The sequence below is a fragment of the Lygodium microphyllum genome, chromosome 21 (assembly GCF_053477565.2).
Source record: "Lygodium microphyllum isolate KBCC chromosome 21, Lygodium_microphyllum_v1.1.10, whole genome shotgun sequence".
Lineage (NCBI taxonomy): Eukaryota > Viridiplantae > Streptophyta > Polypodiopsida > Schizaeales > Lygodiaceae > Lygodium > Lygodium microphyllum.
This window is the reverse complement of record NC_141155.1, coordinates 76,405,825-76,428,194: the sequence shown is the minus strand read 5'-3', so window position 1 is coordinate 76,428,194 and position 22,370 is coordinate 76,405,825. Positions and strand designations below refer to the sequence as shown.

Here is a 22,370-nt window from a genome sequence, read left to right as displayed (position 1 = left end):
TAGCATAGCATATATGTCTCTCCAAGGACGTTTTTCTTTCTTGGGGGCCAAACCTAGGGCCTTCTCCACCATTGAGCTCTCAGTGGTACCTCCACTTGTCGTTCTTCTTCTCATGTCCTAACTGTTAATGTGCCACAGTTCCTTGCATCATCAAAGCTTCTCAAGAACTCTACGCACATGCTGCAGTCCACTGCTTGCCCTACTTTCTCCACGTACTTCTGAAGGGTACATTTGTCCACCAACTACTTTACAGTTGGCTCCTCCACGATGGCTTCGTCTAGGTTCAGTGTATGTTTGAAGGTTAAATGGCTAAACCCCCTTGTCTCGACACTCAGACCATACCTAGTCTACTCTTCTTCCGTAAAATGGAGCTTGCCACCTTTATCTTGCCTTGCATTGTTGATACCTATCATTTATCATAATCCAACATTGGTATTCCTCTCATGGCTTTTTGGTAAGCAGGAGATTGATTCTGCTTCCATGAAGAGAATGAACAAGCTGAATTAAAGACATGAAATTTTTAGAGCAGTAGCCTATTCATTCCAAAACATTTTTGACATTTTCTTTCCAACCCTTTTTATTCTTTCCTGCTTTAACTTTGATTAAGGCTTTTTGTTTCCTTTTTTTTTCCTATCACCTTATCCCCTCCCCCCTCGGGAAATGATGAGAATCCTTCCTAGGATTGGACATGGGAGAGGTAAGGGCAATTGAGCACAATATGGTGCTATCTACTTTGCCATAAGCCAATTGTAGAAATCAGGGTTGTATTCCAAGTGGGCATGATGATCAAGATTACAAGGGCTAATGCATACTTGGGTAATGTAAGTTAGGATATCGGTTAGAAAATCACCTGAGTTAATGCGGCTAGCCACATGTAGCTACTTTTCTGTCAGGATGCAATCAATGTAAGGGTGGGCCAAGACCTGGTCGTCTAGGTGTTTGTTTCGAGTGATGGCCAAGACCCTAAAAGAGGTTAGTGCTATGTAATTTGGGTCATACTCGGTTGTTTTAATCGCACATCACTGCTCAACATTAGTCATTCATTGGCAACCCCGTTTCTCCCATTGGAGACATAGGTTACACAATTTTTGTAAGAATAATGAGTTAGAGTCAGCAAGGCAAGTGAGTTCCTCAAGCTTAGTAGGTGTTGCAGGCCTTTGGGGCTTGCGATATGATGTTATTAGCCGTCTGATGAGCGCGTGCTCTTTTGAGATGTCACCATTATCGATCAAATCCTTTGCAACCTTGGGGAATTTTACGGTCATGAACTCATATTCTTCCCAAGTGTTGGATAAGGAACGAACATCAGAGGCAAGGGTTTCATCAAACAAGCCAAGGTCAAGTCTTTCATAGCTCCTAGCGAACGTGGTGAAAGTGCTGTCCAAGAGCTTGATGCAAGTCACCAAGTCATCTCTCGTATTCTCAGCAAGGTCCTTGGCGACCGATAGGAATGAACGCCGCTCATAGGAAGGCCTAAGACCTGGTGGTGGTTGCGGTGGAATTAGACTAGACAGTGATAGTTCTAGTGGCAGCGGACTTGATAGCGGTGTTTCTAAGGGTAGCTCTATAGTCTGATCTGTGTGTCCAGTGCTGCTTTGGGGTACTAAGGGTGGCTCCAACATAGATGGTGCGTTGCCTTCCTCTTGCACACCCACTGGGGTGCCAAGCTCTCTGGACTTAGATGATTTCGGGGTATCAAGCTGCTATTTGGGTCGATAGATTGGTTGGGTTTTTTTTACCGCAACCCTCACAGGTTATTTATGCTTTGTAGCTCGGGTTTCCTGAGTGTTCACTGCCTTAGCGAGAGTGTGGCTATGTGGGGGTGGGGTGGCAAGCGATGGTCCTAGAGGGCTATTCTTCTAGGATTTCCCTTCTTGGGCACCCATATCCATATGTTTCCTTCATAGTATCCTTGGGCTCACAACAGATCTTTGGGGATCCATTGCGACTTGATTGTGTGCCTATGTCGAAGCATCGGGTTGGTTTCTTAGGTTTCAAAATGATAGTTGTTAGCCTTGTGGGGCTGTATTTGCTTGCTATGAGTAGGTCTCTTTTGGTGTGTTGGCACCCATTTAAGCATGGGCTTTGTGGCTTTGGGGATGGCCTTAGTTGGATGACTCATGACCCCCCTCCTTAGGCTTGGTTCTAGGTAGCTCTATTGGTGGCATAGAAGGCTTTGGTGAAGCCTCATTGCCCTTGCTGAAAGATGTCACAATTCGAACGTTACCAATGGAAAGGTGAATATGCTATAGATTGTAGTCCACATTGCACTGTGCTTGCTTCTTGAAAGTGTGTCCTAACAATGATTCTTGACCTGCATCCTTCATATTTGGCAATTCATAGAAGATTATTGATAGGCTCTTAGACTCGATAGAGACTGCGATCTTGCACTTCCCTAGGAGTGCATATGACTTGCCCCCAAATGGATTGAGTTTAGCATTGGTGGGCTGTAACTATGGTTGACCAATGAGGGTCCAATGAGCGTGAGTCAAGACATTGAAGTCAACTCCCTCATCGATCAAGGCATCAAATGTGTGCATGCACTGGGCACTGGCCGTGATGCGCATGTATGCTGGTGCTACTACCTCCTCATCCTCATCCTCTAATTTGGTGGTGATAGCTATGCGGACATTGACAGGGGCTTCTAGCATAGGGGGCTCATGCAGTGGATGTGTGGGAGGGTAGTACTTCTTCATGCGACTGCCATTAAAGGAGCCTATGTCCTCACTTTCAAGGGTTTCAAGTTCTACGTTGCCTATCCTACTAATGGTGCGCACTCAAAAAGGTCCTAATCCTTGGAATTCATTTTCTACTTGTGGCCCTTTATTGAGTAGAGCAAAATAAGGTCTCCCTACTTAAAGTCGCGTTGTTTGACATGCTTGTTGAACCACATCTTCCGTCGTGGTTTCTCACAAATTAGGGTATGGGTGGCTAGGAGTCGAGTCTCAATGAGTCATTCCAATTCCATGAGGCAGTTTGTCCAAGCTTCCTTCACTTCCCATCTCTCCTGTATTGCTATCCTCAAGCTAGGGACAAAGAATTCTAATGGCGAGATTGCCTTAGTCCGATAGGTTAGCCTAAAGGGCATCTATCCCATAGCCATTTTATAGGCAATCCGATACGCCCATAATGCTGCCATAAGTTTGTTTTCCCAGTCACCTCGTGAGGTGGAAACTACCTTCGTAAGAACATTGACTAAGATCTTGTTTGTGGATTCTTCTTGGCCATTAGCTTGAGGGTATTAGGGTGAGGATTTCCTATGGATGATTAAGAAGGTTGAGAGCAGGTGGGCAATCGGCTCATTGATGAACTGAGTGCCTTGGTTGCTTACTAATTCGATAGGGCAACCAAATTGTGAGATAACATGTTCCCACAAGAACTTCATTGTAGTCTTAGCGTCGTTCTTCTTGGTGGCTCGGGCCTCATCCCATTTCGTAAGATAGTCAATTGCTACAATGATGTATCTAGCTTGTGAGTATTGTGCTGTGAGACTGATGGGTCCAATGAAGTCAATTCCCCACTTCTCAAAGGGTTGTCGTGCAATGACAGGGGTCAACTCCATTTTATCCTTTCATGTAGGAACTTTAGTCCTTTGGCACTCATCGCAATGCTTTATGACCTTCGCAGCATCATGGAATAGGGTGGGCCACCACAGTTGAGATTGCAGCACCTTAGGGCCGTCGTTGACTGCTAAAGTGCCCTCCAGCAATCCCACCATGCACTTCACTCAACACATCGTGCATCCCATGCTCACACATGCATCGTCGTAGCAACCCGTCTTGCCCTAACCTATAAAGTTGGCTGGCCATCAACTGGTAAGGTTAGATTTTCATAATAAGTCTCCTAAGCCTGGCCTTCTCGATAGGTCTCTCGAGTAGACCATGCCCTAGCACGTGGACTATATCATCCGTCCAGTACGGCATTAGATCGGCTTTAAACAAATGTTCTCACTAAACAGGCTAGAAAGATGAGTGTCTAGCAAATCGTTAGCTATGCCTTGTCTAACGGCTTCTCCTGTGGTTATTCGGGATAGGTGATCAGCCATGTAGTGTTGCTTGTCCTTGTGTACCACCATAGAGAAATCAAATTCCAAAAAAAGAAGCAACCATCTAGTGATGTGTCTAGTAGTGCAAGGTTTATTTACAAGATATAGCTAGGCTTGATGGTCTACAAAAAGGTGAAAGGCATTGCCAAGAGGTAGTGTTGAAACTTCTTTACAGTGAGAATACCATGGCCAATCCCTCCCTTTCTGTGGTGGAGTATTTCATCTCCATGTCAATGAGCTGCCTACTAGCAAAACTCATGAGGTAATCCAAGTTATGTTCACCAAGCTAGCACAAGACAGCTCCAATGGCAAATTTAGACGTGTCTATATGCATGTGGAATGTGGTGCTCCAATCTGGGGCTCGTAAGATTGGTGCAGTTGTAAGAGCCTTTTCCAATTTTTCATATGTCCACTGGCACTCGTTAGTGCACTCGAACACGATCAGCAACTTATACAATGGTCTTGCAATCAATGCATAATTCAACACGAAGCGCCGATAGTATCCGATGTGACCTAAGAAACACTGAGCTCCCTTATAATCCTTGGGTGGCGGCAAGTTGACAATGACCCTAACTTTCAAAAAATCTGTGGCTATGACATTCTTGGATACCACATGCCCTAGGATGCATCCATGCTTGACCCAGAACTAGCACTTCAAGGGGTCCAATGACAGGTTGTAAAGCCTCCATCATTCAAAGACTGCTTGCAGCTTCTCTAAGTGTTCTGCCCAGCTAGAGTGTACACACAAGTTGTCTACAAACACTTCTAGCTCTCATCTAAGCATATCTTTAAAGATGGTGCACATTAGATGCTGAAAGGTTGCAGGTGCGTTCATCAATCCAAAGGGCATGATGATATAAGCGAAGACACCCCACTTAGTGGCAAACGCAATCTTGTGCCTATCATCAAGATGTGCTTGCACCTGGTTGTATCCTGAGAAACCGTCCAGAAAGATGTAGGCCTCTTTACCTACTACCCTTTCAAGCATGTGCTCAGTGTGTATGGTAATGGGTAATTATCCCTTTTTGTTGCAGTGTTAATCCTCTTATAGTTCATGCACACTCAGATCTTCCCATTGTTCTTCATGACTATCACAATCGGTGATAACCAATCCGTGTGCTCTATTTCGTAGATGAATCTTGCCCTCATTAGCTTATCAATTTTCTCCTTCACGGCTTGGGCATGTTTTGGATTCATAGGGTACGGTCATTATTTTACAGGTACCGCATCATGGGCCATTGGTATGTTATGCGTTACCACTCTAGGATCCAATCCTTTGAGCTCATCTAAGGACCAGGCGAACACGTCCATGTACTCTTGCAAGAGCGCAATGAGACTAGCCTCTTCCTCCTCAGTCAGGGCGTCAACTATAAGCACGGGTCGAGGCTTCTCGCCTTCCCCTACCAAGTTGACTTCCTTGACCTTGGCGGGTCCCTCGATCGACTCACTTATCTGTCCTTTTCTTTTCACCCCCTGTAGGATCACTACCATGTCACCTTTCTTAAACTTCATGAAACGTTTTGGTAGATCCTGTGATTTCTTTTGTTGTTTGGCCTCCGATTCCTTCATTCATCCTCTCCTTTCTTCCTTCAATCGTCTGCGCCTCAAGTGAACTGGCAAGTCCCCCTTGGTGCGTTTGGTCCTAAGAGGTCGGGGTATCTGTGGGTCACTCTCCGTACTGACCTCCGATTTGGAATTCAACTCGCAATCCCCATTAGAGAGCGGAGTCTCCCCTCGTGGTCGTATCTCGGTGGGTGCATTCGTCCTAAGCAGGGATGTTGTGGCTAGTTGGGCTATCCCTGCTTGTTCATAATCTATTGCTCCTATGTGCTCCACCAACCGGGAGTGATCGCACTCCATCCACATGACTCCTCTCTCGATCTTGTAAGCACTCCCTTTTTGAGGCTTGTAGTTTGCTCTTATCTACTCTATCACTCTTCCCTCAATATCATACTCTACAATGTCTATCTCTTCTTCGCTTTCCTCACTAACGAAGAGGTAGTCCTCGTACTCATTATCAGAACAGTCACCTTCTAAGTGCTCATCATCTCCTAGACTCTCATCTTTAGCTTCTCCCTCATTGGTGACTAAAGCTCAATTATACATTAAGGTCATGCACCTTAGTCCATTTTCACTTAGGTTCATCCATGAGGTCCCTGAGGGGCCTGAGATTAGCGGCGGGGTTGCCAATCAATTTTCTTGTCAAATACTCAAGGATCTTGTGACGTTCTAGCCTATTGCTAGGAACATGGAAAGAGACAGGCCTTGGTTGGCTGCTTGAGCTCCTGGCCATCATGCAGAGTGGCACTGTGGACTCCTTCTTTGACATGCTTGCAGTTTGTGCAGCTTGTTCGTACATCTCCTCTTTGTTTGAGAATGGGAGATCAATGGTCACTAGGACTTGCATCCAATCTTGCACATCCTTAAGACAAGGGATGTATTTGGTCAAAAGTCCATAAGACTTCCTTATTGGTGCATTACCCCTGAGAATGGCAGAGATGGCATCTATGTCGATGAGGGTTATCTTCCAAGTGTCCATCTTGACCTTTACCACTTCTGTTTGGTTTCCTAGGAAGATTAGACCGTTGCCCCAGTCTTCAATGACTCGAGCATTCCTCATCCAGGGTTGGCCAAGCAAAATTTCGTAGTCCACTCCCTTCATGACGATGAAGTTCATGGAGAACTAGACACCCAGAATCTTCACTGGCCAATTCTTCAAGACTCCAAATGGCCTTACTTTCATTCCATTAGCTAGAGTGACATTGAACCTAGCAGTTTCGACATATGGGTTTCCCCAATCCTGGAGAACAACATGGCTCAATACACTCACTCTTGCCCTAGTATCTACGATTCCCTTCCATGTTACGTCTCCTAGGGCTAGGATAGGCAAGATTGCATGCATCTCAGTGCCTTCCCAGAAGGCATTGACGTGTAGTGACTTTGGCACTAAGTGTAGTGCCAAGGGTATCTACATGATTGCATCATGATCCTACAAGTCAGTGGCAGCATGCACCATCGATTCTTCCACCCGGTGTTTCAACTCCTGCCATTACGTGGGGTGCTGCCTGAGCAGGTCTCCTAAACTTAGAGTCACTAGGGTGGTCACTAATGTCATGAGGTTGTTGGTTGCTTGCCTCTTTCCTAGGTTTGTGCTCCTTGTCCATTGGTCTTGACTGACTGGCTAGCTCGTAGCATCTAAACTTGGCCTAGGTGGCACCACCTGTAGCATGGTTGCCTCTCTCGATCTTGGTTGTGCAAGTGAGATTGGCGTACTCATGCTAGAGAGATCCTCGATCTCATCCTCTAAGATAGGCTTAGTGTCCTTGAGGTGCTCCTAGGCTTCCCTTACCCACTCCTTGACTTTGGCTATTACCTCGAGTTGGCGCCTAGGGTGAGAATACTCCCCTATTTAGCACTCCCTTTCTCTGCCGTCTTTGGAATGGTGGTCTCTGCCTCTGCATCCGTGACCTTCTTGCCTGTCACGAGCATTGTTGCATCCTCAGTCTTAAGTGTGACCTTTGCATCAATCTTTTTCCTCCTCCTCCTTCGACTCTTCTTTCCTATTGAGGCTGCGTCTACATTGCTAGGCCTTGGCAGTGATATGCCTTCCTGCTTCATCTGTGCTCTGGTCATAACATGTAGCGGGATGGGTGTGTTCTTCCTATCAAATGTCTCAACTCCAAACAGCCCCAACGGCACTAATGGCATGATTACCAAGCTAGAGGATGGCTTCTGTCTAGAGAAATCAGCAAAGAGATGAGTGATGTCGCACTTGACACATTTGGGGTTGGCTTTTTCCCTATTCACTTGTTCTCTCTCTAGATAGCGTGACGAGATATGGCCTGGGTGACCGAAAGTCCAATAGAGATTGGATCTTGGGTCAGCCCTACGAATCCCTTGCCCCTACCTCTACCTAGCACCATCACCAGTACTGGTCGATAGTCCATCAAGTCTAGATTGCCCTCCTCGTCGTACGAGACATAAAGGCTCACATAAGCTTCGTCTTTGTTAGGCTCCTCCACGTAATGGATTGGAGCATCGCTTGGTGGATGGGTTACACAAGGTCATGGTGGCCTGGGTATGCCTGTCGAGTTGATCTCCATCCTAGGGATGGCTAGTTTCACGTTGTTTGGTGCTGGGAGCGCTAGTTGGGCTCCTCTTCCAAAGAAACTTGGTAGCTTGTTCCCTAGGTATGGTGGATTGTACTACTGGACATAGGGGAATCTCCTAGGCAACCTACAATGCATGGCATCATGGCCGAACCTACCACAATTCATGCAAGGTCTAGATCTAGGATCCTAGCACTCGGCTGGGACGTGGTTGCCCCCACAAGCCTTGATCTACACTCCTCCCCTTGTCCTGCGTGCTAGGGGTTGATCCCTCGCTACAAGTTGTGGTCCTTTCTGAGGCCCTCTAACTGGAGTTGTTGCGGTTTGAACTTTGAGAGCTTCTCTCTCTTAGTTGGTCATCCACCCTAATTGCTTCGTTAAAGAACCTAGCTAGCACATCTTGCTGCAAGCTAGAGCTACTCGCTAAAGCCTTGTACAACTCCTCATTATGGATTTCATTTATGAATACAGTGGAGATAGCTCTTTCATTGAGCTAGGATTCTCTTGAAGAGACTGTGCATATGAGTGACGTAGTCTCTTATGTCCTCCTTATCCTTTTGAATGACGTTCATAAGTAGGACTATGAGGTTATCAGAGTACCCTGCTTCTGAGAATCTCTTAATGAAGAGATCTTTTAGTCAGGAAAAGTTTGCTTGCTCCGCCATATCTAAGCTGGTGTACCACGTCCTATTTTTATCGCCTAAGCAAAGCCCAAATGCCTGGGAGCGATGTGCAAGGTCCATGAGACTGTTGGCCTCGCAAACTTGCTCAAACTGCTCTACGAAGCTGTACGGGTCACTACTAGGCTGGTACTTGTCTAGTTGCTTAGCTACTGCAAGGATTTTTTATTGGCTCTTCTCTCCCTGAGTAATTCCTTGGCCTAAGAGTAGTGAGGTCGCTAGTGCTGCTGCACTCTATTTGGCAGTCGTGTTGTCCATGAGCCGCTTAGTCACAAGCTCATTTAGCATGAGGTCTACCTCTAGTGCTCTCTCTCTCTCCACGTTTAGTCCTACCTTGCTTTTGCTGGCTAGCACATGTCGAGCTTCGTGCACATCTATGTCCCGTGACAGCTTCCTAGCTCTCTGCTCATGGTTGTAGGCAGTTATGCTCTACAACATTTTCCTAACCACTTTCCTCTCTTCCTCTAGGCTTGCCACTACCTCCTCTACTAGCCTACCATGGATTACCATCATAGTTATTAGTAGGTCGTACTCGTTGACCATGTCTTTGACCGCAACTGGGAATTCACCCAAGTTTAGCTGGTCATCTCCTGGCTTGTGTTTGCACCCGACATCATCTTTGTTTCCCACTCCAGAAGGTTATCAATCAGTCCAAGTAGCTCTAGCAGTTTGCCCTCAATCTTGATTTCCTTTCAGTCCTCCTAATGTCTCTGAAGGTCCTATCAATGGGGCTCTAGGGCACCTGACTATGTTTTGGGGTCTCCTCCTATTGGTGGGTTCCTTCGAGTTATTAAGTCCGACTGTATTCCTTGTTATTGAAAATAGTCCTCAACTTATATACACTTAGTGCAAGGTGCTCTATTGTGCACAGTGTAAAATCAGGCTTTCTATTCTTTTCCAGTGCACTTATGTGGAAGAAATCATTGTGGGGAGCAGCTGCAAAATGATTATGTAATTCTAGCTATCCCCCAGTCTTGTCTACGACCTAATATGGCTCTAAGGGCGGGGTCTCTGGTAACTCCTAAGGATTTTATGTGGTCCATGCTACTCCCTCCATGCTCTATCAAGGCTGGGTTACCATATAAATGTCAATTTTCGGCTCCAAGTCGGTCTCTTGGCCATAAGCTTTTAGGGATCAATTCTAGACTATACAATTGCAGTTTTCTCTAGTTTTTGACTTCAACAAGCTGGGTTAGGTTTCTAGGGATGTTCGGGAATGTGTCCCAATTGGTCCTAACGTAGGGAGGTGGTCCTATTCCTAGTTTTTTCTCTTCTGCCGCCAACTGGTCTGATTCCCAAAATCAGACTATCCGATTCTGGGTGGTACAACTCTGGGAGTCGGGAGTGTCCAATTGGATGGTCCAATCAGACCGGGTTAGTCCCGACTCAAAGTTTAGTCTAATTTTTTGTGTGGCCTGATTGCTCACTGGTGGTCCAACTAGAGTTTTTTGGGTCCGATTGAGGTGGGTGTCCGATTGGACATGGGGTTTGGGGCCGATCAAACCACATGGTCTGCCGATTGACGGGTGGTCTAATTGGACCAGTCAAATGGTCTGACTCCGATAGTCCGATGGTTCGACTCTCTGATTCTGGGAGTCAGACTAGGACACAATGATCCTGACTGCGAGCTTGACGGCACGATGCGATGTGTTTTGGCTAATTTCTCCACCCAGTGGTTGCGGTTACCTACACGACTTTCCAGATCATGCAAACACATGGCAACAAAAGTTTGTATCTACTTGGGGTGGCCGAAAAACTCTGAATCAACGAGCATGGTCTCTTCTTTGACCTACAACTCTCTCTCTTTCTCTCTCAAGCTCTCTCTTTCACTCTCAGTGTGCAGAAATGAGCTCTTTCCCCCTATCCTTGGGTTTTAGGATCCTACCTTACTCAATCCTTACCTTCCAACTTACCCTCCTTAGTCATTAGGCCTAGAAGCCCATCTTTTTCTAGCTCTTCTCCTAGTTTTTCCATATTTACAATAGCAAAACCCTACTATTTTCTCACAATCTTTTGGTCCTATCCTACCTTAATGCAAACAAAAATCACAAGACAATGCTTGGGCTAAATCAACCTACTCATCTACACATCAGAAACCCAAAATACTTACTTGTTTCGAAGATTAAAATGCTCCTATCTACCTTAAGCACCAGTTCGGCGGTGAAACCCTACTTCCATGCTCGATATTCAAAGCATGCGGCGCTCAAGGCTCAAATATGTTTTTCTCATCAACAGAACCAAAATGAAGGGAGCTCTCTCGCTCGACCCCCAAGACCTACGAATCGCTTATTAGTCAAGCTTTTCAAGCCGAGCGGCCATGGCTACCTCTCACATAGCCGATGCGCTCTCCCTAGCCATGGGGTGTAGTGAGCTTACCTCGATTCTTGATCGAGTACCCTCCTCTTTGTTGCACACTGGTAGCTCCACGATCCTTGATGCAAGCTTGAGCAACCTCAATCCTCTCCATCAAGCTCCATCCTCCATTGCCATGTGAGACAAGAGAAGAGAAGAGAAGAGAAGAGAAGAGAAGAGAAGAGAAGAGAAGAAGATGAAGATGAAGAGAGGAGATGGGGAGCTTCTTCTCCTCGATCCCTCACTCTCACAAACTCACTCCCTCACATCCTCACTCAAGCACTCACAAGAAGGCAAGAAGAAGAGAATAATAATAATAATAAGCTTTTTGCCATGCACCAAGAATTAGAGTTTCCATTAACTTTTTGGCTTATATACATCCCCTCTTTCCCTTGGGCGATCATTCCCTTTTTACATGGCCGGCTAGGCCCTTTGTTCCATTGTCCTCCTATCTTCCTAACTTCCTTTCTATAGCCCATCTACCTTTACAATTTGCATAAGAGGGAGCTTGGCGCTCTTTTACAATAGCTTTAGGGGCATCTTGTATTTAAAAACGTGCTTTTGCCTTTGACTTGATTTTTGAGGTCGCCCTTGCGCTTTTAGTCGTTCTCCTTTCCTGCCACTTCCATTGTGTCTGATTTCCTCCCGGGCCACCTCTTTTAGGTCCCGACTTGCGCTTTTTCACTTTTTTATGCTTTCTTCTTGTGCTGAGGTTAACATTAACATCTTTCCACACTTTGCAAGGAATTATGTACTAACTATTCAATTGATGAGGCTTACCACCTCTGCACTAAGGGAGGATATATTGCTTTTGAGATTATTACCAATCCATCATCTTCATCTCAGCAAGCCGGTGCCATGTTCCTATAATCCATTTTATTTGTATGAGGTGAATCTGCTCTTTGTTGCTCCTCCTATGATGCAAGATCTGATTGTAAGTCTTGGAGACCCAAGCTAATATCAATATGTTAAAATTAATATAAGCGACTTTAGAGGAAAAAGCACACATTCAAGTATACTTGTTATTTTTCCTTTTATTTCATATGATCATGTTTTTGTTGCTACTCATTCTCAATTCCCTAACATCCCTCCCTCTTCAAAGGATTCTCCATGTACTCTTTCTATGCTTTCACTAGCTAGGCTAGCTAGCAAACTAGGCTTAGGATCTCTATTACTTCTAGAAGTTTATATTATTTTCACACACTACTAGAGATCATTCACATCTAGATGTTATGGCTTTGTTAGGATTTTCTCATTATTACCAACATGTGCATGCCACTTTACACAAGGGTACTTCATTGTTGGGAATGCCAATCATGCATATCCTACCTCCCATCTATCCACAAGTGAGCACACCTCCCTATCTTAGGGTGGCTGTGTTGGATATCCCCCTCACACCCCCCTAGATCCTCCTATGGAAACTTAAGTGTATGGATATTTATCCCATGCTTATGGTGCATCTCCAGACACTCCATGGGCCACTTAGATGCAAGTATATTCTTCCCATGTTTGTAGTTCTCCATGGCTTGCTCATATGATGACCATGCCTATACCTAGTTATCTCAATCATGCATTTGAATCTAGTATGCATACGCCCATTGATGCATGGTCGAAACTTCAAGTTGAATTCCTAAGGGTACTCCACTATCCATCCTTTCTCTCCCTTCATCACTCATCACTCATACTCCAATTGCTATAGTTAAGAATTCCTTTAGTGACAAGACTCATTGATACGCTATAGGACATGTGAGACAATGGTCTTACCCTTAGGCTAGCACCCTTCTCTACATCCCTTGGGTTACATTAGGCTAGTCTAGCCTTTACACAACACTTAGCTCCTTAGGCTATTCAAGTTGGCACCATAGGCTAATGTGTCCTTAGGCTAAGTCCTTTAGGACTTGTTTTCTTTCCCTTATGTTGCATTCACTCACAAACTTATTTTACATTGCATTTGACTCTTAACATGGCTATGATTATTATTTTTTCCTTATGTTAGCTTCAAGGCATCTCAAGATGAAGCATTGGTATGCAAGTTTTTGTCTCTTTTGATATTTACATGTCAAGCTTGTATTTCAACTAAGGAGTAACATTGTAGGTATGCACCAATCTTGACTAGGATGGAGACACGATTGTTGGACATTCCATGATGGCCTCATGATCTCTCTTCGTTAAGCCCTACTTGTTCAACCAATATGGAAGCTAAGATTCCCTTGATGCTACCACATTGGTTGCTCAACATGGAGGCTTCCCCTCTGGAGGCTAAACTCTAAGCATCCCTTGATGCTACCATAGTCTTGCTTGTTCAACCAATAGGGAGGATTCCCTTGATGCTACCATATTGGTTGCTCAACATTGAGGCTTCCCCTTTGGAGGTCGCACTCCAAGCATCCCTTGATGCTACCATAGTGATTGCTTCTCTAATACAACTATTCCACCTTCTACCTAGACTTTTGCATTCAGCTTCTTGATCCCTTGTGCCAGCATCACCTCCTCATCTTTCAACATTGACATCAATGATATGATAGGGAATTTCTTTTCCCACACGATGCATGTAGGTTTTGGCATTGTGATCTTATTTATGATATTGGCATGCTATTCATCTCAGATCTCTTTGCCTCACATACATCATTACATGCCATTACATCATTATCACTCTTGCAAAAGGGTTCTTGGGCAAGTGAACAATTCCCCTCTGTTGAGGGCATTGTCCAAGTGGTTACTCGTTGCTTGAGTATGCTTGCAAGCCTGTATTGCACTACCCCTCGAGTAGAGAATTCACATATATATTGCTCGGTTAAGATCCTACGTAGCTACCACACTCCATTTGACAACTATATTCATTTTCCCTTTATTTATTCATATCTCTATGCCAACATCCTTGATTGTGGTTGTATGTACTTGGCCTTTACTTTTGTGTGAACTACAGAGCTAGCTCAAATTGAATTCAAAAAAGAAAAAAAAAAAACAAGTTCTATTCACTTCAACGACTCAAAAGATATTTATGGCCTTTGTAATGCTAGTGGGTTATTGGGTAGAAAAACTCAATCTGTGTGGAAGAAATTTAGGGTTTGGGTTGCTCAAGCAAGGTTGTTGAGCCTAATGCACCAACAATTGGGACTTTGGATGGGACTTATGTTGTTTCAAAAGCTGCAATTCACTTCGGCAATAATCTCTCACCATGTCTCTCAACACTCCACTCTAACTAACCCATCATCCTCCTCTCCAACCCAAGAAAGAAAGAACACAAGGCTAGCTTGAACTGAGTGCTATTATTTAGCAAGCTCTTCATTTGGAGCTTTTTAAGTGCTTCTTGAAGCTTTTTGGTCATCACTTGGATTTTTTTGGTTATTTTATGGAGCTTTTTGTTTGATTATGTTATCGCTTTGAATTTAATTATTTTGCAATTGCAAACTAATTAGATCAATTATATTAGGATGTTGAATTGCAAACTAATCACAAACTATTGAATGCTTTGATCTCTAACAAAAAATAGGTATGCAACTACTTCTAAAGCATGAAGTTTTAGCATAATTTTATAAGTTTATGAAGTAATCCCAATTTAAGTGAGATCCAAAATCCATAGAGTCATACATAATTCCCGAGCATCATCAAGCCCCATGGCATGCACCACCAATACAAGGCATCATATTAAAAATAATGCAACTACAAATCATGTGAAATCATCATCATCACTAGGATGAATAGATGGCGGTCCGCATGCCACATCAACCAAGCAGTGGTTGTAGAGGCTAAAATCACCCTCAAGGCACATGCAAAAACTATGCATCTCTGTGCATGCTCTACCAAGGCCGCCACAACTTGAAAAAATATCCAGCACATAGTCGAGATCCTCTGTGAACATAGCAAGGAGCCACCTACAAAAGAAACCATTTAGTAACATCCATAACAAAATCATGACATATCTCAATGCAAAGTATAAACCAGTCTAAGAGTGTATAACACACCTATAAAAAACTAGTGATCTTTCTGCACCCCCTCGAACCTCTACACCATCCACATAAGTGTGCTCAAATGATGTGCCCTGGAGGTCTGTCTCGAAGAGGAAGCTACGAGAGGCAAGAAACCTGTATGGGCTAACCCTCTCGCCAGCCTCTCTATCATATGAAGGGACATGCATCCCTCAATAAAACAAGCCAATAGTAAGGTCCATGACCTAGCAATGCAGAATCATCTTGTTAGCTACTTAAACTTTTATTTTAAAAAGTTACAAGTTTGTCTTCAACACACTTACCTCCTCTCGAGTATCAGGGTGTCTATATCCACCCTCACACACGAGAGTCCATGTGCGATGGAGCTTCAATCCAATGGCATGAGCTCCTCTAAGCACTTTTCCAAAGTGTTGTGCAAGTCCCAAAGTCACCAAGAACCCCTCATCTGCCAAGAATCTATGGGCTAGGTCCATGACACCTTTGACAAGTGCACTAGAAAATGTATTCCATTCGGGAATCCCTTTCAAATGTAAAGATGTATAAGACCATGCAATATCACATGAGTTTATAAACTAAACTAATGCAAGCACATATACCTTCTGCCTCAAGGCCAACAACAAGCAAAGATGTAGGAAAATCTGCAAACAACAACTTAGCAGCCTCATATGATGAGACACCATTACATTGGTAAGAGTTGATGGTATTTCCCTCCATGAAGCGCTTAATGCTAAAATTGAAAACACAATAACAAAGCATAAGTAACCATTAAAATAGATGTGTATATAGAGAATGGTGATAAAATATACCCATCCAATGCAAAATCGTCGATCGATGTCACGTCTACCAACAGAGCATCTACAATAGTTTGGTATTGAAATCCTATCATCAAAATAAAGTTTACTTACAAATTTTGATGTTGGCTAAATGTTAAGACTCAGAATGTAAAGCTAGAAATCTACATACCTGTCTTGCGTATAGCAGGATGTCTACAAGACTCTTGTATAGGCTCTGATGACTGAGTCATGAACGACATAGCCCGAGAAGGTGTAGTATGTTGCAAAGATCCCTCAAAGTGACCCTTACTTTTTTCCTTTTCTTTCCAAATGCTATGCATGTCAAAACCATATTTTTTGCCTAAAGTTGTAAAGAAAAATAGGAAGGAAAGCAAATTATTTAGTGTTTAATGTTTAGATTTTATATTATCTTCAAAAAAATATAAAAATGTACTTTTAACATGACTCCAATAATCCAAAAAATGATACTTGATTCACCTTCTAATTCTTCATCCAATGAAACAACTTTCTCTTTGTGTTTAGACCTTCGCTTTGTTGTACCAACCTCATTTGATTCACTTATATTACCTGTGCAATATAAAGACAACAAAATAATACTTTAATAAATTGACTCGTCAAATGAAAATCCTAAACTCTATCATTCATGCAAATTGGCTTACCCTTGCTATGCTTCAACGCATCATCTATCGTGGGGATATTCTTTCGTTTTCCCATGGACTTTTTCTTCATTGTAGTATCAACAGTTGCATCACTAATGGCACCTAAGTAGTGTGAAGTCAACACAATATAATATCATATCCATGCAAATTAGAAACAAGGCTACTTGGATCAAACTAAAAATTTGCATTTCATCCAATATACCCTTTGCCATGCTACCAGCACAAGTCGCCTTTATCCCCACAACATGAGGGACCATGTCTATTGTATTGGACATTCTAATTTGCAAAAACAACAAAGTTAAGAAAACACAAAAGTCTAAAAAGTTATGATAAGTTTCATGTTAAACAAATATATTTTTAGAAAGTACCATTTCCTTCATCCTCTTCTTTGTGCATAGAAATTACTCTATTTTGTTCCAGAAATCCTGCATATAAGGCAAGTATTACTAAAACAAGTAGCTAAGAGCAAGAGTTACCACATATTTACTATGTCTAGCTCTCAAAGTACTTACTCTCTCTTAATTCAATCTCTTGCCGTGGAATGTCATCCAATGGATAGTCTATCCACCATGGACAAATACGCATTTCCCATTCCGACAGACCCCTCTCAAGTAATGCTTTTGAGAACATACAATTTTCACATCCCAAGTCCATCTACTCCTCCACTAGAGGAGGGAGGTTTTCTAGCACTCCACTTTCCTGTAGACTACGCAACCATCTTTTCCAAAAACATAAGAACAAACAACAAAAGCACTCTTAAGTTAGAATACATTTGTACATATGGTATCTAGAAAATATGGTTTCTTTATACTAGAAATACCTGTATACCACCCTCTTGCTTGATTGTGTGAGCTCTGGAACCTTCTCAGAGTCTCCAACATTCTTCATTTCACCAAAAATATTTGCAAATGCCTTTAAAATATGTAAACGTCTTTGGCCTTTTAAAAAAACATCAAATCCTCCTAGAATCTCAGTGCCATCAACTTATAAGCTCCTGATCAATAAGGAGCATTCTCCAATCACATGAAACCAATACACCTCTTGCTTCATGTAGCTACAAAATCTCCTTACATCCGCAAAGTGTGACATAGTGGAGTCCTTTGTCTTTGTGACAGTCATGAGAAGTAAAATCTCCCTTTTTCTAATATATTGGTTATTGAACGAAACATAACTTCAATATTGTTGAACCAAATTATGTTCAATTCCAAAAAATAAGAGAACATTAGTCCATGAGGAAAACATACCTCTCCGTAGCAATATTAGCACTACAAATGGCATACAATTTGTCCTTGGTAATAGCCATCATATTCTTTTCATCCCAATTCAATGCAAACAAAACAGAAAAGAAATCCTCTCCATGCGCAGGATTAGCTATTCCAAGGTACTTGTATCCTTTGTCCCTCAATTTATCTTGCTCTTTGTTTATGAATTGTTTTCTTTTTGCCTCATAATTTGCCTCTGGCAATGCAAGCTCCTTGAGGCGGGCCTCCTCTTTGAGTATGGCAGAGTTATAGTCATCCTAAATAGAAAAACCAATACACTATTCGTAGTTATGGTTAAATTCAAGATACCACAATTTGTTATGCTAAAAACTAAAATACTATACCAACTTTTTACCTTCCACACCAAAAGCGATATTAGCAAACATGGGTTCTTGTACCATGGATCATTGCCATGGTTACTTTTTCCCTCAATTTCATACTCTATTTCAGCCCACCGTCTTTGAGAAGGGCTCATCCTTTCCAAAATGCTTTGTTTATCAGCGATGCCAAACTTTTGGAACATGAAAATTTCATGGCCTAGGTTGGGTTTGACATGTGCTCTTGTTACACTACAACATTGAAAATTGTCTTTAAATTTTAAGATTCACACATAAATAAAACCTATTCACATTCACATAACTAATAAATGAAACCTATTGGCATTCACACGTAAATGAAACCTATTGGTATAAATAAAATATCTTGACATTCACACGTAAATTATCTTTATATTTTGAGATTCACACATAAATAAAAACTATTGGCAATATTCACACACAATTGATGATCTATTAACCCATTTGAAAAAGTTAATAGTGATAAGTATACTTACGCATTTGATGTATCCAATGCTAACAATAGTTCTCCTTCTTTCTTGTTCTCCACTTGAATGAATTGACATAGAACTCTAACATGTCGCGAAATATCTTCATTATAAACTACATACATCAAATAATAAAATAAATAATTAGTCAAAGAAGGAAGTATCATCACAATAAACAAGAGAAAGCAAGACAATGCATAGTTACCTTCCTTTATCCTCTTCATCTATGTCTTCAACCTATGATTACCGTCCCATACCAAAAACTTTCGCCCTCTTAAATCAGCCCACTCATCAGTCAATTCATCTTCAAACCTTTGGTTAACTTCTCTCCAAAGAGAGCCCCACTCTTCCAAATTTTGGGGAGATACATCCATTAGCTCACCAGTGGGCCTTCTCAAAGAAACCAAAAATTTTCCCATTGTTTCCATATATGAAGCATTATCGAAAGATGAAATCAACCATGTAGCAGAACTAGATGCAAGCCTTATAGCCTCATAGGGCACAAGTCTACACAAAGGGATAGGAGGAGGAGAAGTAGACCTCGTTACAAAAAATGAAGCCAACACATTTGACATAAGCCCAAACTTGACATTCTCTCCAATGTGTCTATCATGCTCACTGACCTCTTTCTTTTCTTCATTAGCAACATCCTCATTCACCTCTTCATTTTCCCCATGTACAGTTTGCAAATCTAAAGACCTCCCCTGTGCTGTTTCACCACACTCCGTGGTGGTAGTGTGGGTGCTCATAAGATCAGCATGAATGTCATTGCTTGCTTCATCCATACTATCCTCAAGCGCTTCATCATCAATGAAAGGACATTTTTTCCTTGGTTTTCCACCCTTGTTATTTGGAGATTCAGAGAATGCACGAGAGGATGCTTCTTGATCGATACTTACTAGTCTATTGCATAGACCGGATCTTAACCTTGTAATTGGAGTATCTACCAAAATAATTTGAAAATAGAATATAACATTTATATGGAACTTTAAAAGAGTTGCTTAACCATTAAGAATAGAATATGTAAATTTAAAAGAGTGATTGAATGACTTACTTGGATGGCCCCTTTTGCTTTCACCTCTCCTACCACCACCATGCCGACCTCTAGCCATGCTCAAAAGCACTAAAACAAACCACAAATCATTTTAAAAATGAAGACAACTCAACTAAATCACATATTCTATTAATTAATCTCCACCAAAATATGACCATTTGACGCAGACAACACAATTTAATATCATTTGTTATTTGGTTTTAATAAATGTATTAAATTTTCTTAATCATTTGAACCTCTTGACCACATTTTCACCCCCGCACCCCCTAAGGGGGGATACTCCCAACCCCTTGTTCCTGTCTACGTTGACGCAGACAATGCTGAGTGTTTGACAATTCCCAATCCAAAAAAATCAAATCATGTCACACTTATTTCTTTAGGATGATTTGCGTACGATTTAAAAATTGTTTAATTTTTCATGCCTTCGACTCGCGCGGTTTACACCCACTCTATATGGAGGGGGGGTGTAGGGGGGGCATCAGCCCCCCCTACTACTATCGCTAGGGGGTTCCAAGGGGACCGGCGATAGCCATGAGGCCCCCTTGACAGGGGTTCGGGGGCAGTGCCCCCAAAGCCAAAAATTGTAGGTAACTTGGCTATAGAAGAGGTTTAAGGGGCGGTTTAGGGAGGAGCAGTGGTTTAAGGATAAGGGGCTGAGAGGGGAGTGGTTTAGGGAGTAGGGATTGAGAGGGGAGTGGTTTAAGGAGGAGGGGCTGAGAGGGGGGCGACTGTGCACTACCCGCCCCATTTCATAAGGTACCCCGCCCCCCCACCAGGTCGTCTGCATTGATGCAGACAGTGGGTGGATACTGAGGGTTCCCCCTCCTCGCCTTCTCCCTCTCCTCCTCCTCCCTCCAAAGGGGGTTGCGCCCAACCCCCTAGAGTTGTCTGCATTGACACAAACAGCCCCAGGTGTCCCAAAGATCTCCTTCTCTCCCATTTTTTCAGTTTACCATCTCCTTCTCTTCCTCCCCTTTCCTTCTCTCCCCTCCCATTGTTGTCCTCTCATTATCTACCAGCTCTTCCATTTCTTTCAGCCATGGAGGGAAAATGAAACTTGAAATATAGATTTTCAGCCATAAGGATGGAGTGTGGAGCTTACCCAGTGAGTTTGATGGAAAATGTTGATCTTGTTTGAGCTTGTTGCAGGGGCTGCTCTCCTTCTTGCTTCTTCTTTATGCCTTCCAACTTGCAATGGGAGAGAAGAATAGGGAAACAAAAGAGAAAAGGTAGAAGAAGAAAAAGAAGAAGAAGAAGAAGAAGAAGAAGAAGGACAAATAAGAAGATATGTTTAAACCGTTACACACAACTTTCAATGGCAAGTGGTATGTGCATATTGAACATCCATCATGAGAGAATGTTTATCTCGAACATCGAAAAATTATTTACTAAAAAATGTAAATGCTGACGACACCTGACATCTGACAAAATAAAACGTGCTTATAAAAATATGTGCTACAACACGACATGATTTTCGAAAAGACATGATTAATTTTCGAAAAGACATGTTTTTTTTAAATTTATTTAACTAAATCTTGTGATTTTTCAATATGTAGACGTTTTTTAATGATTTGGACTGATTCGCAATTTTAACCGTCACTAAGAACTTGCCCATGGAGTAAAAGCTCATTTAATCTATATTTGGTGGGGTAACGGACTATTATTTCTACGTTCAAAGAAATTGATTAACAATAGACATGCTATTAGATATAATATTTTGCCTTCATATCTCCATTGTTTGCTAAGTTTCAAATCGGCTTTTGGTCAATCGGCTCCAAATCACTAGAATGCGTTGTGCCCCTGAGGGATGGAAAGATTCTTGTGAGCTCTTATTTTCTTCAATCACTTCTACCCCCTGACCAGAAGCTAGTAGGTTTGTATGCTATTTTCCAACTTGATGCTTACAGTGAAGAGATCACGGTTCATGGCCAACCGGATATCAATGGTGCGGAGCAATTTTTGCTCGATTCTTCTCTTTCATGTCAATATAAAATAGTACATTGTGATACCACTTTCACCATGGACCAAGATGAAGGACTACACACAGTAGAAAATAGCAAACAAACTCATTCACTTTCAGGACCTGTTGTAGACATTACATTCGATTCCTTCGCAGAGACGTCATCTCAAACTTCTTCACCACTTATAACAAATGCTTTTTGTGCACCCGTCTCAACTCCGACTATTGACTTAGAGTCGGATGATGGACTTGATAGTCCTCATTCATTTTCAAAAATAAAGAAAGAGATTTTACCTTGGATTGCTAATAGCCCTAGAGGAAAGAAGTTGAAGGCTTTATTGCAGATGAGTGAAGGCCCTTTTTTTGTTAGTGAGATTTCAAGAAAGTACAATGGTTTTGTTACTTTCATTCTTCTTCCGACATATGGCACATCTTCAAACATGGATGGGATGCAGCAACAATATGATGGTCATGTCTGGACAAGACCCCATCCAACTAATATCTTCCCTGATGCTGCTTCGAGAATTAGCCCTTGCCTTGGAGACTTACAATGTCATCGAGTCAATTGTCCTTACTATGAGATCAACAATCAACATAATAAAATGTATTTTCATGGTTACCTCAATAGCACAGTGAGCAAGGGGCTACTTGCAAGTGAAGAAAAACATTCAATCACGTGTCA

General features: G+C 42.4%; 1 protein-coding gene across 5 annotated transcripts in view; it reads left to right on the top strand.

Annotated features, from left to right (window-relative positions):
- Nucleotides 1–22,370, top strand: part of LOC148018166 (ABC transporter B family member 2-like) — a 74,477-nt gene that overhangs the window by 30,831 nt on the left and 21,276 nt on the right. The gene's annotated exons all lie outside the window — the stretch shown is intronic.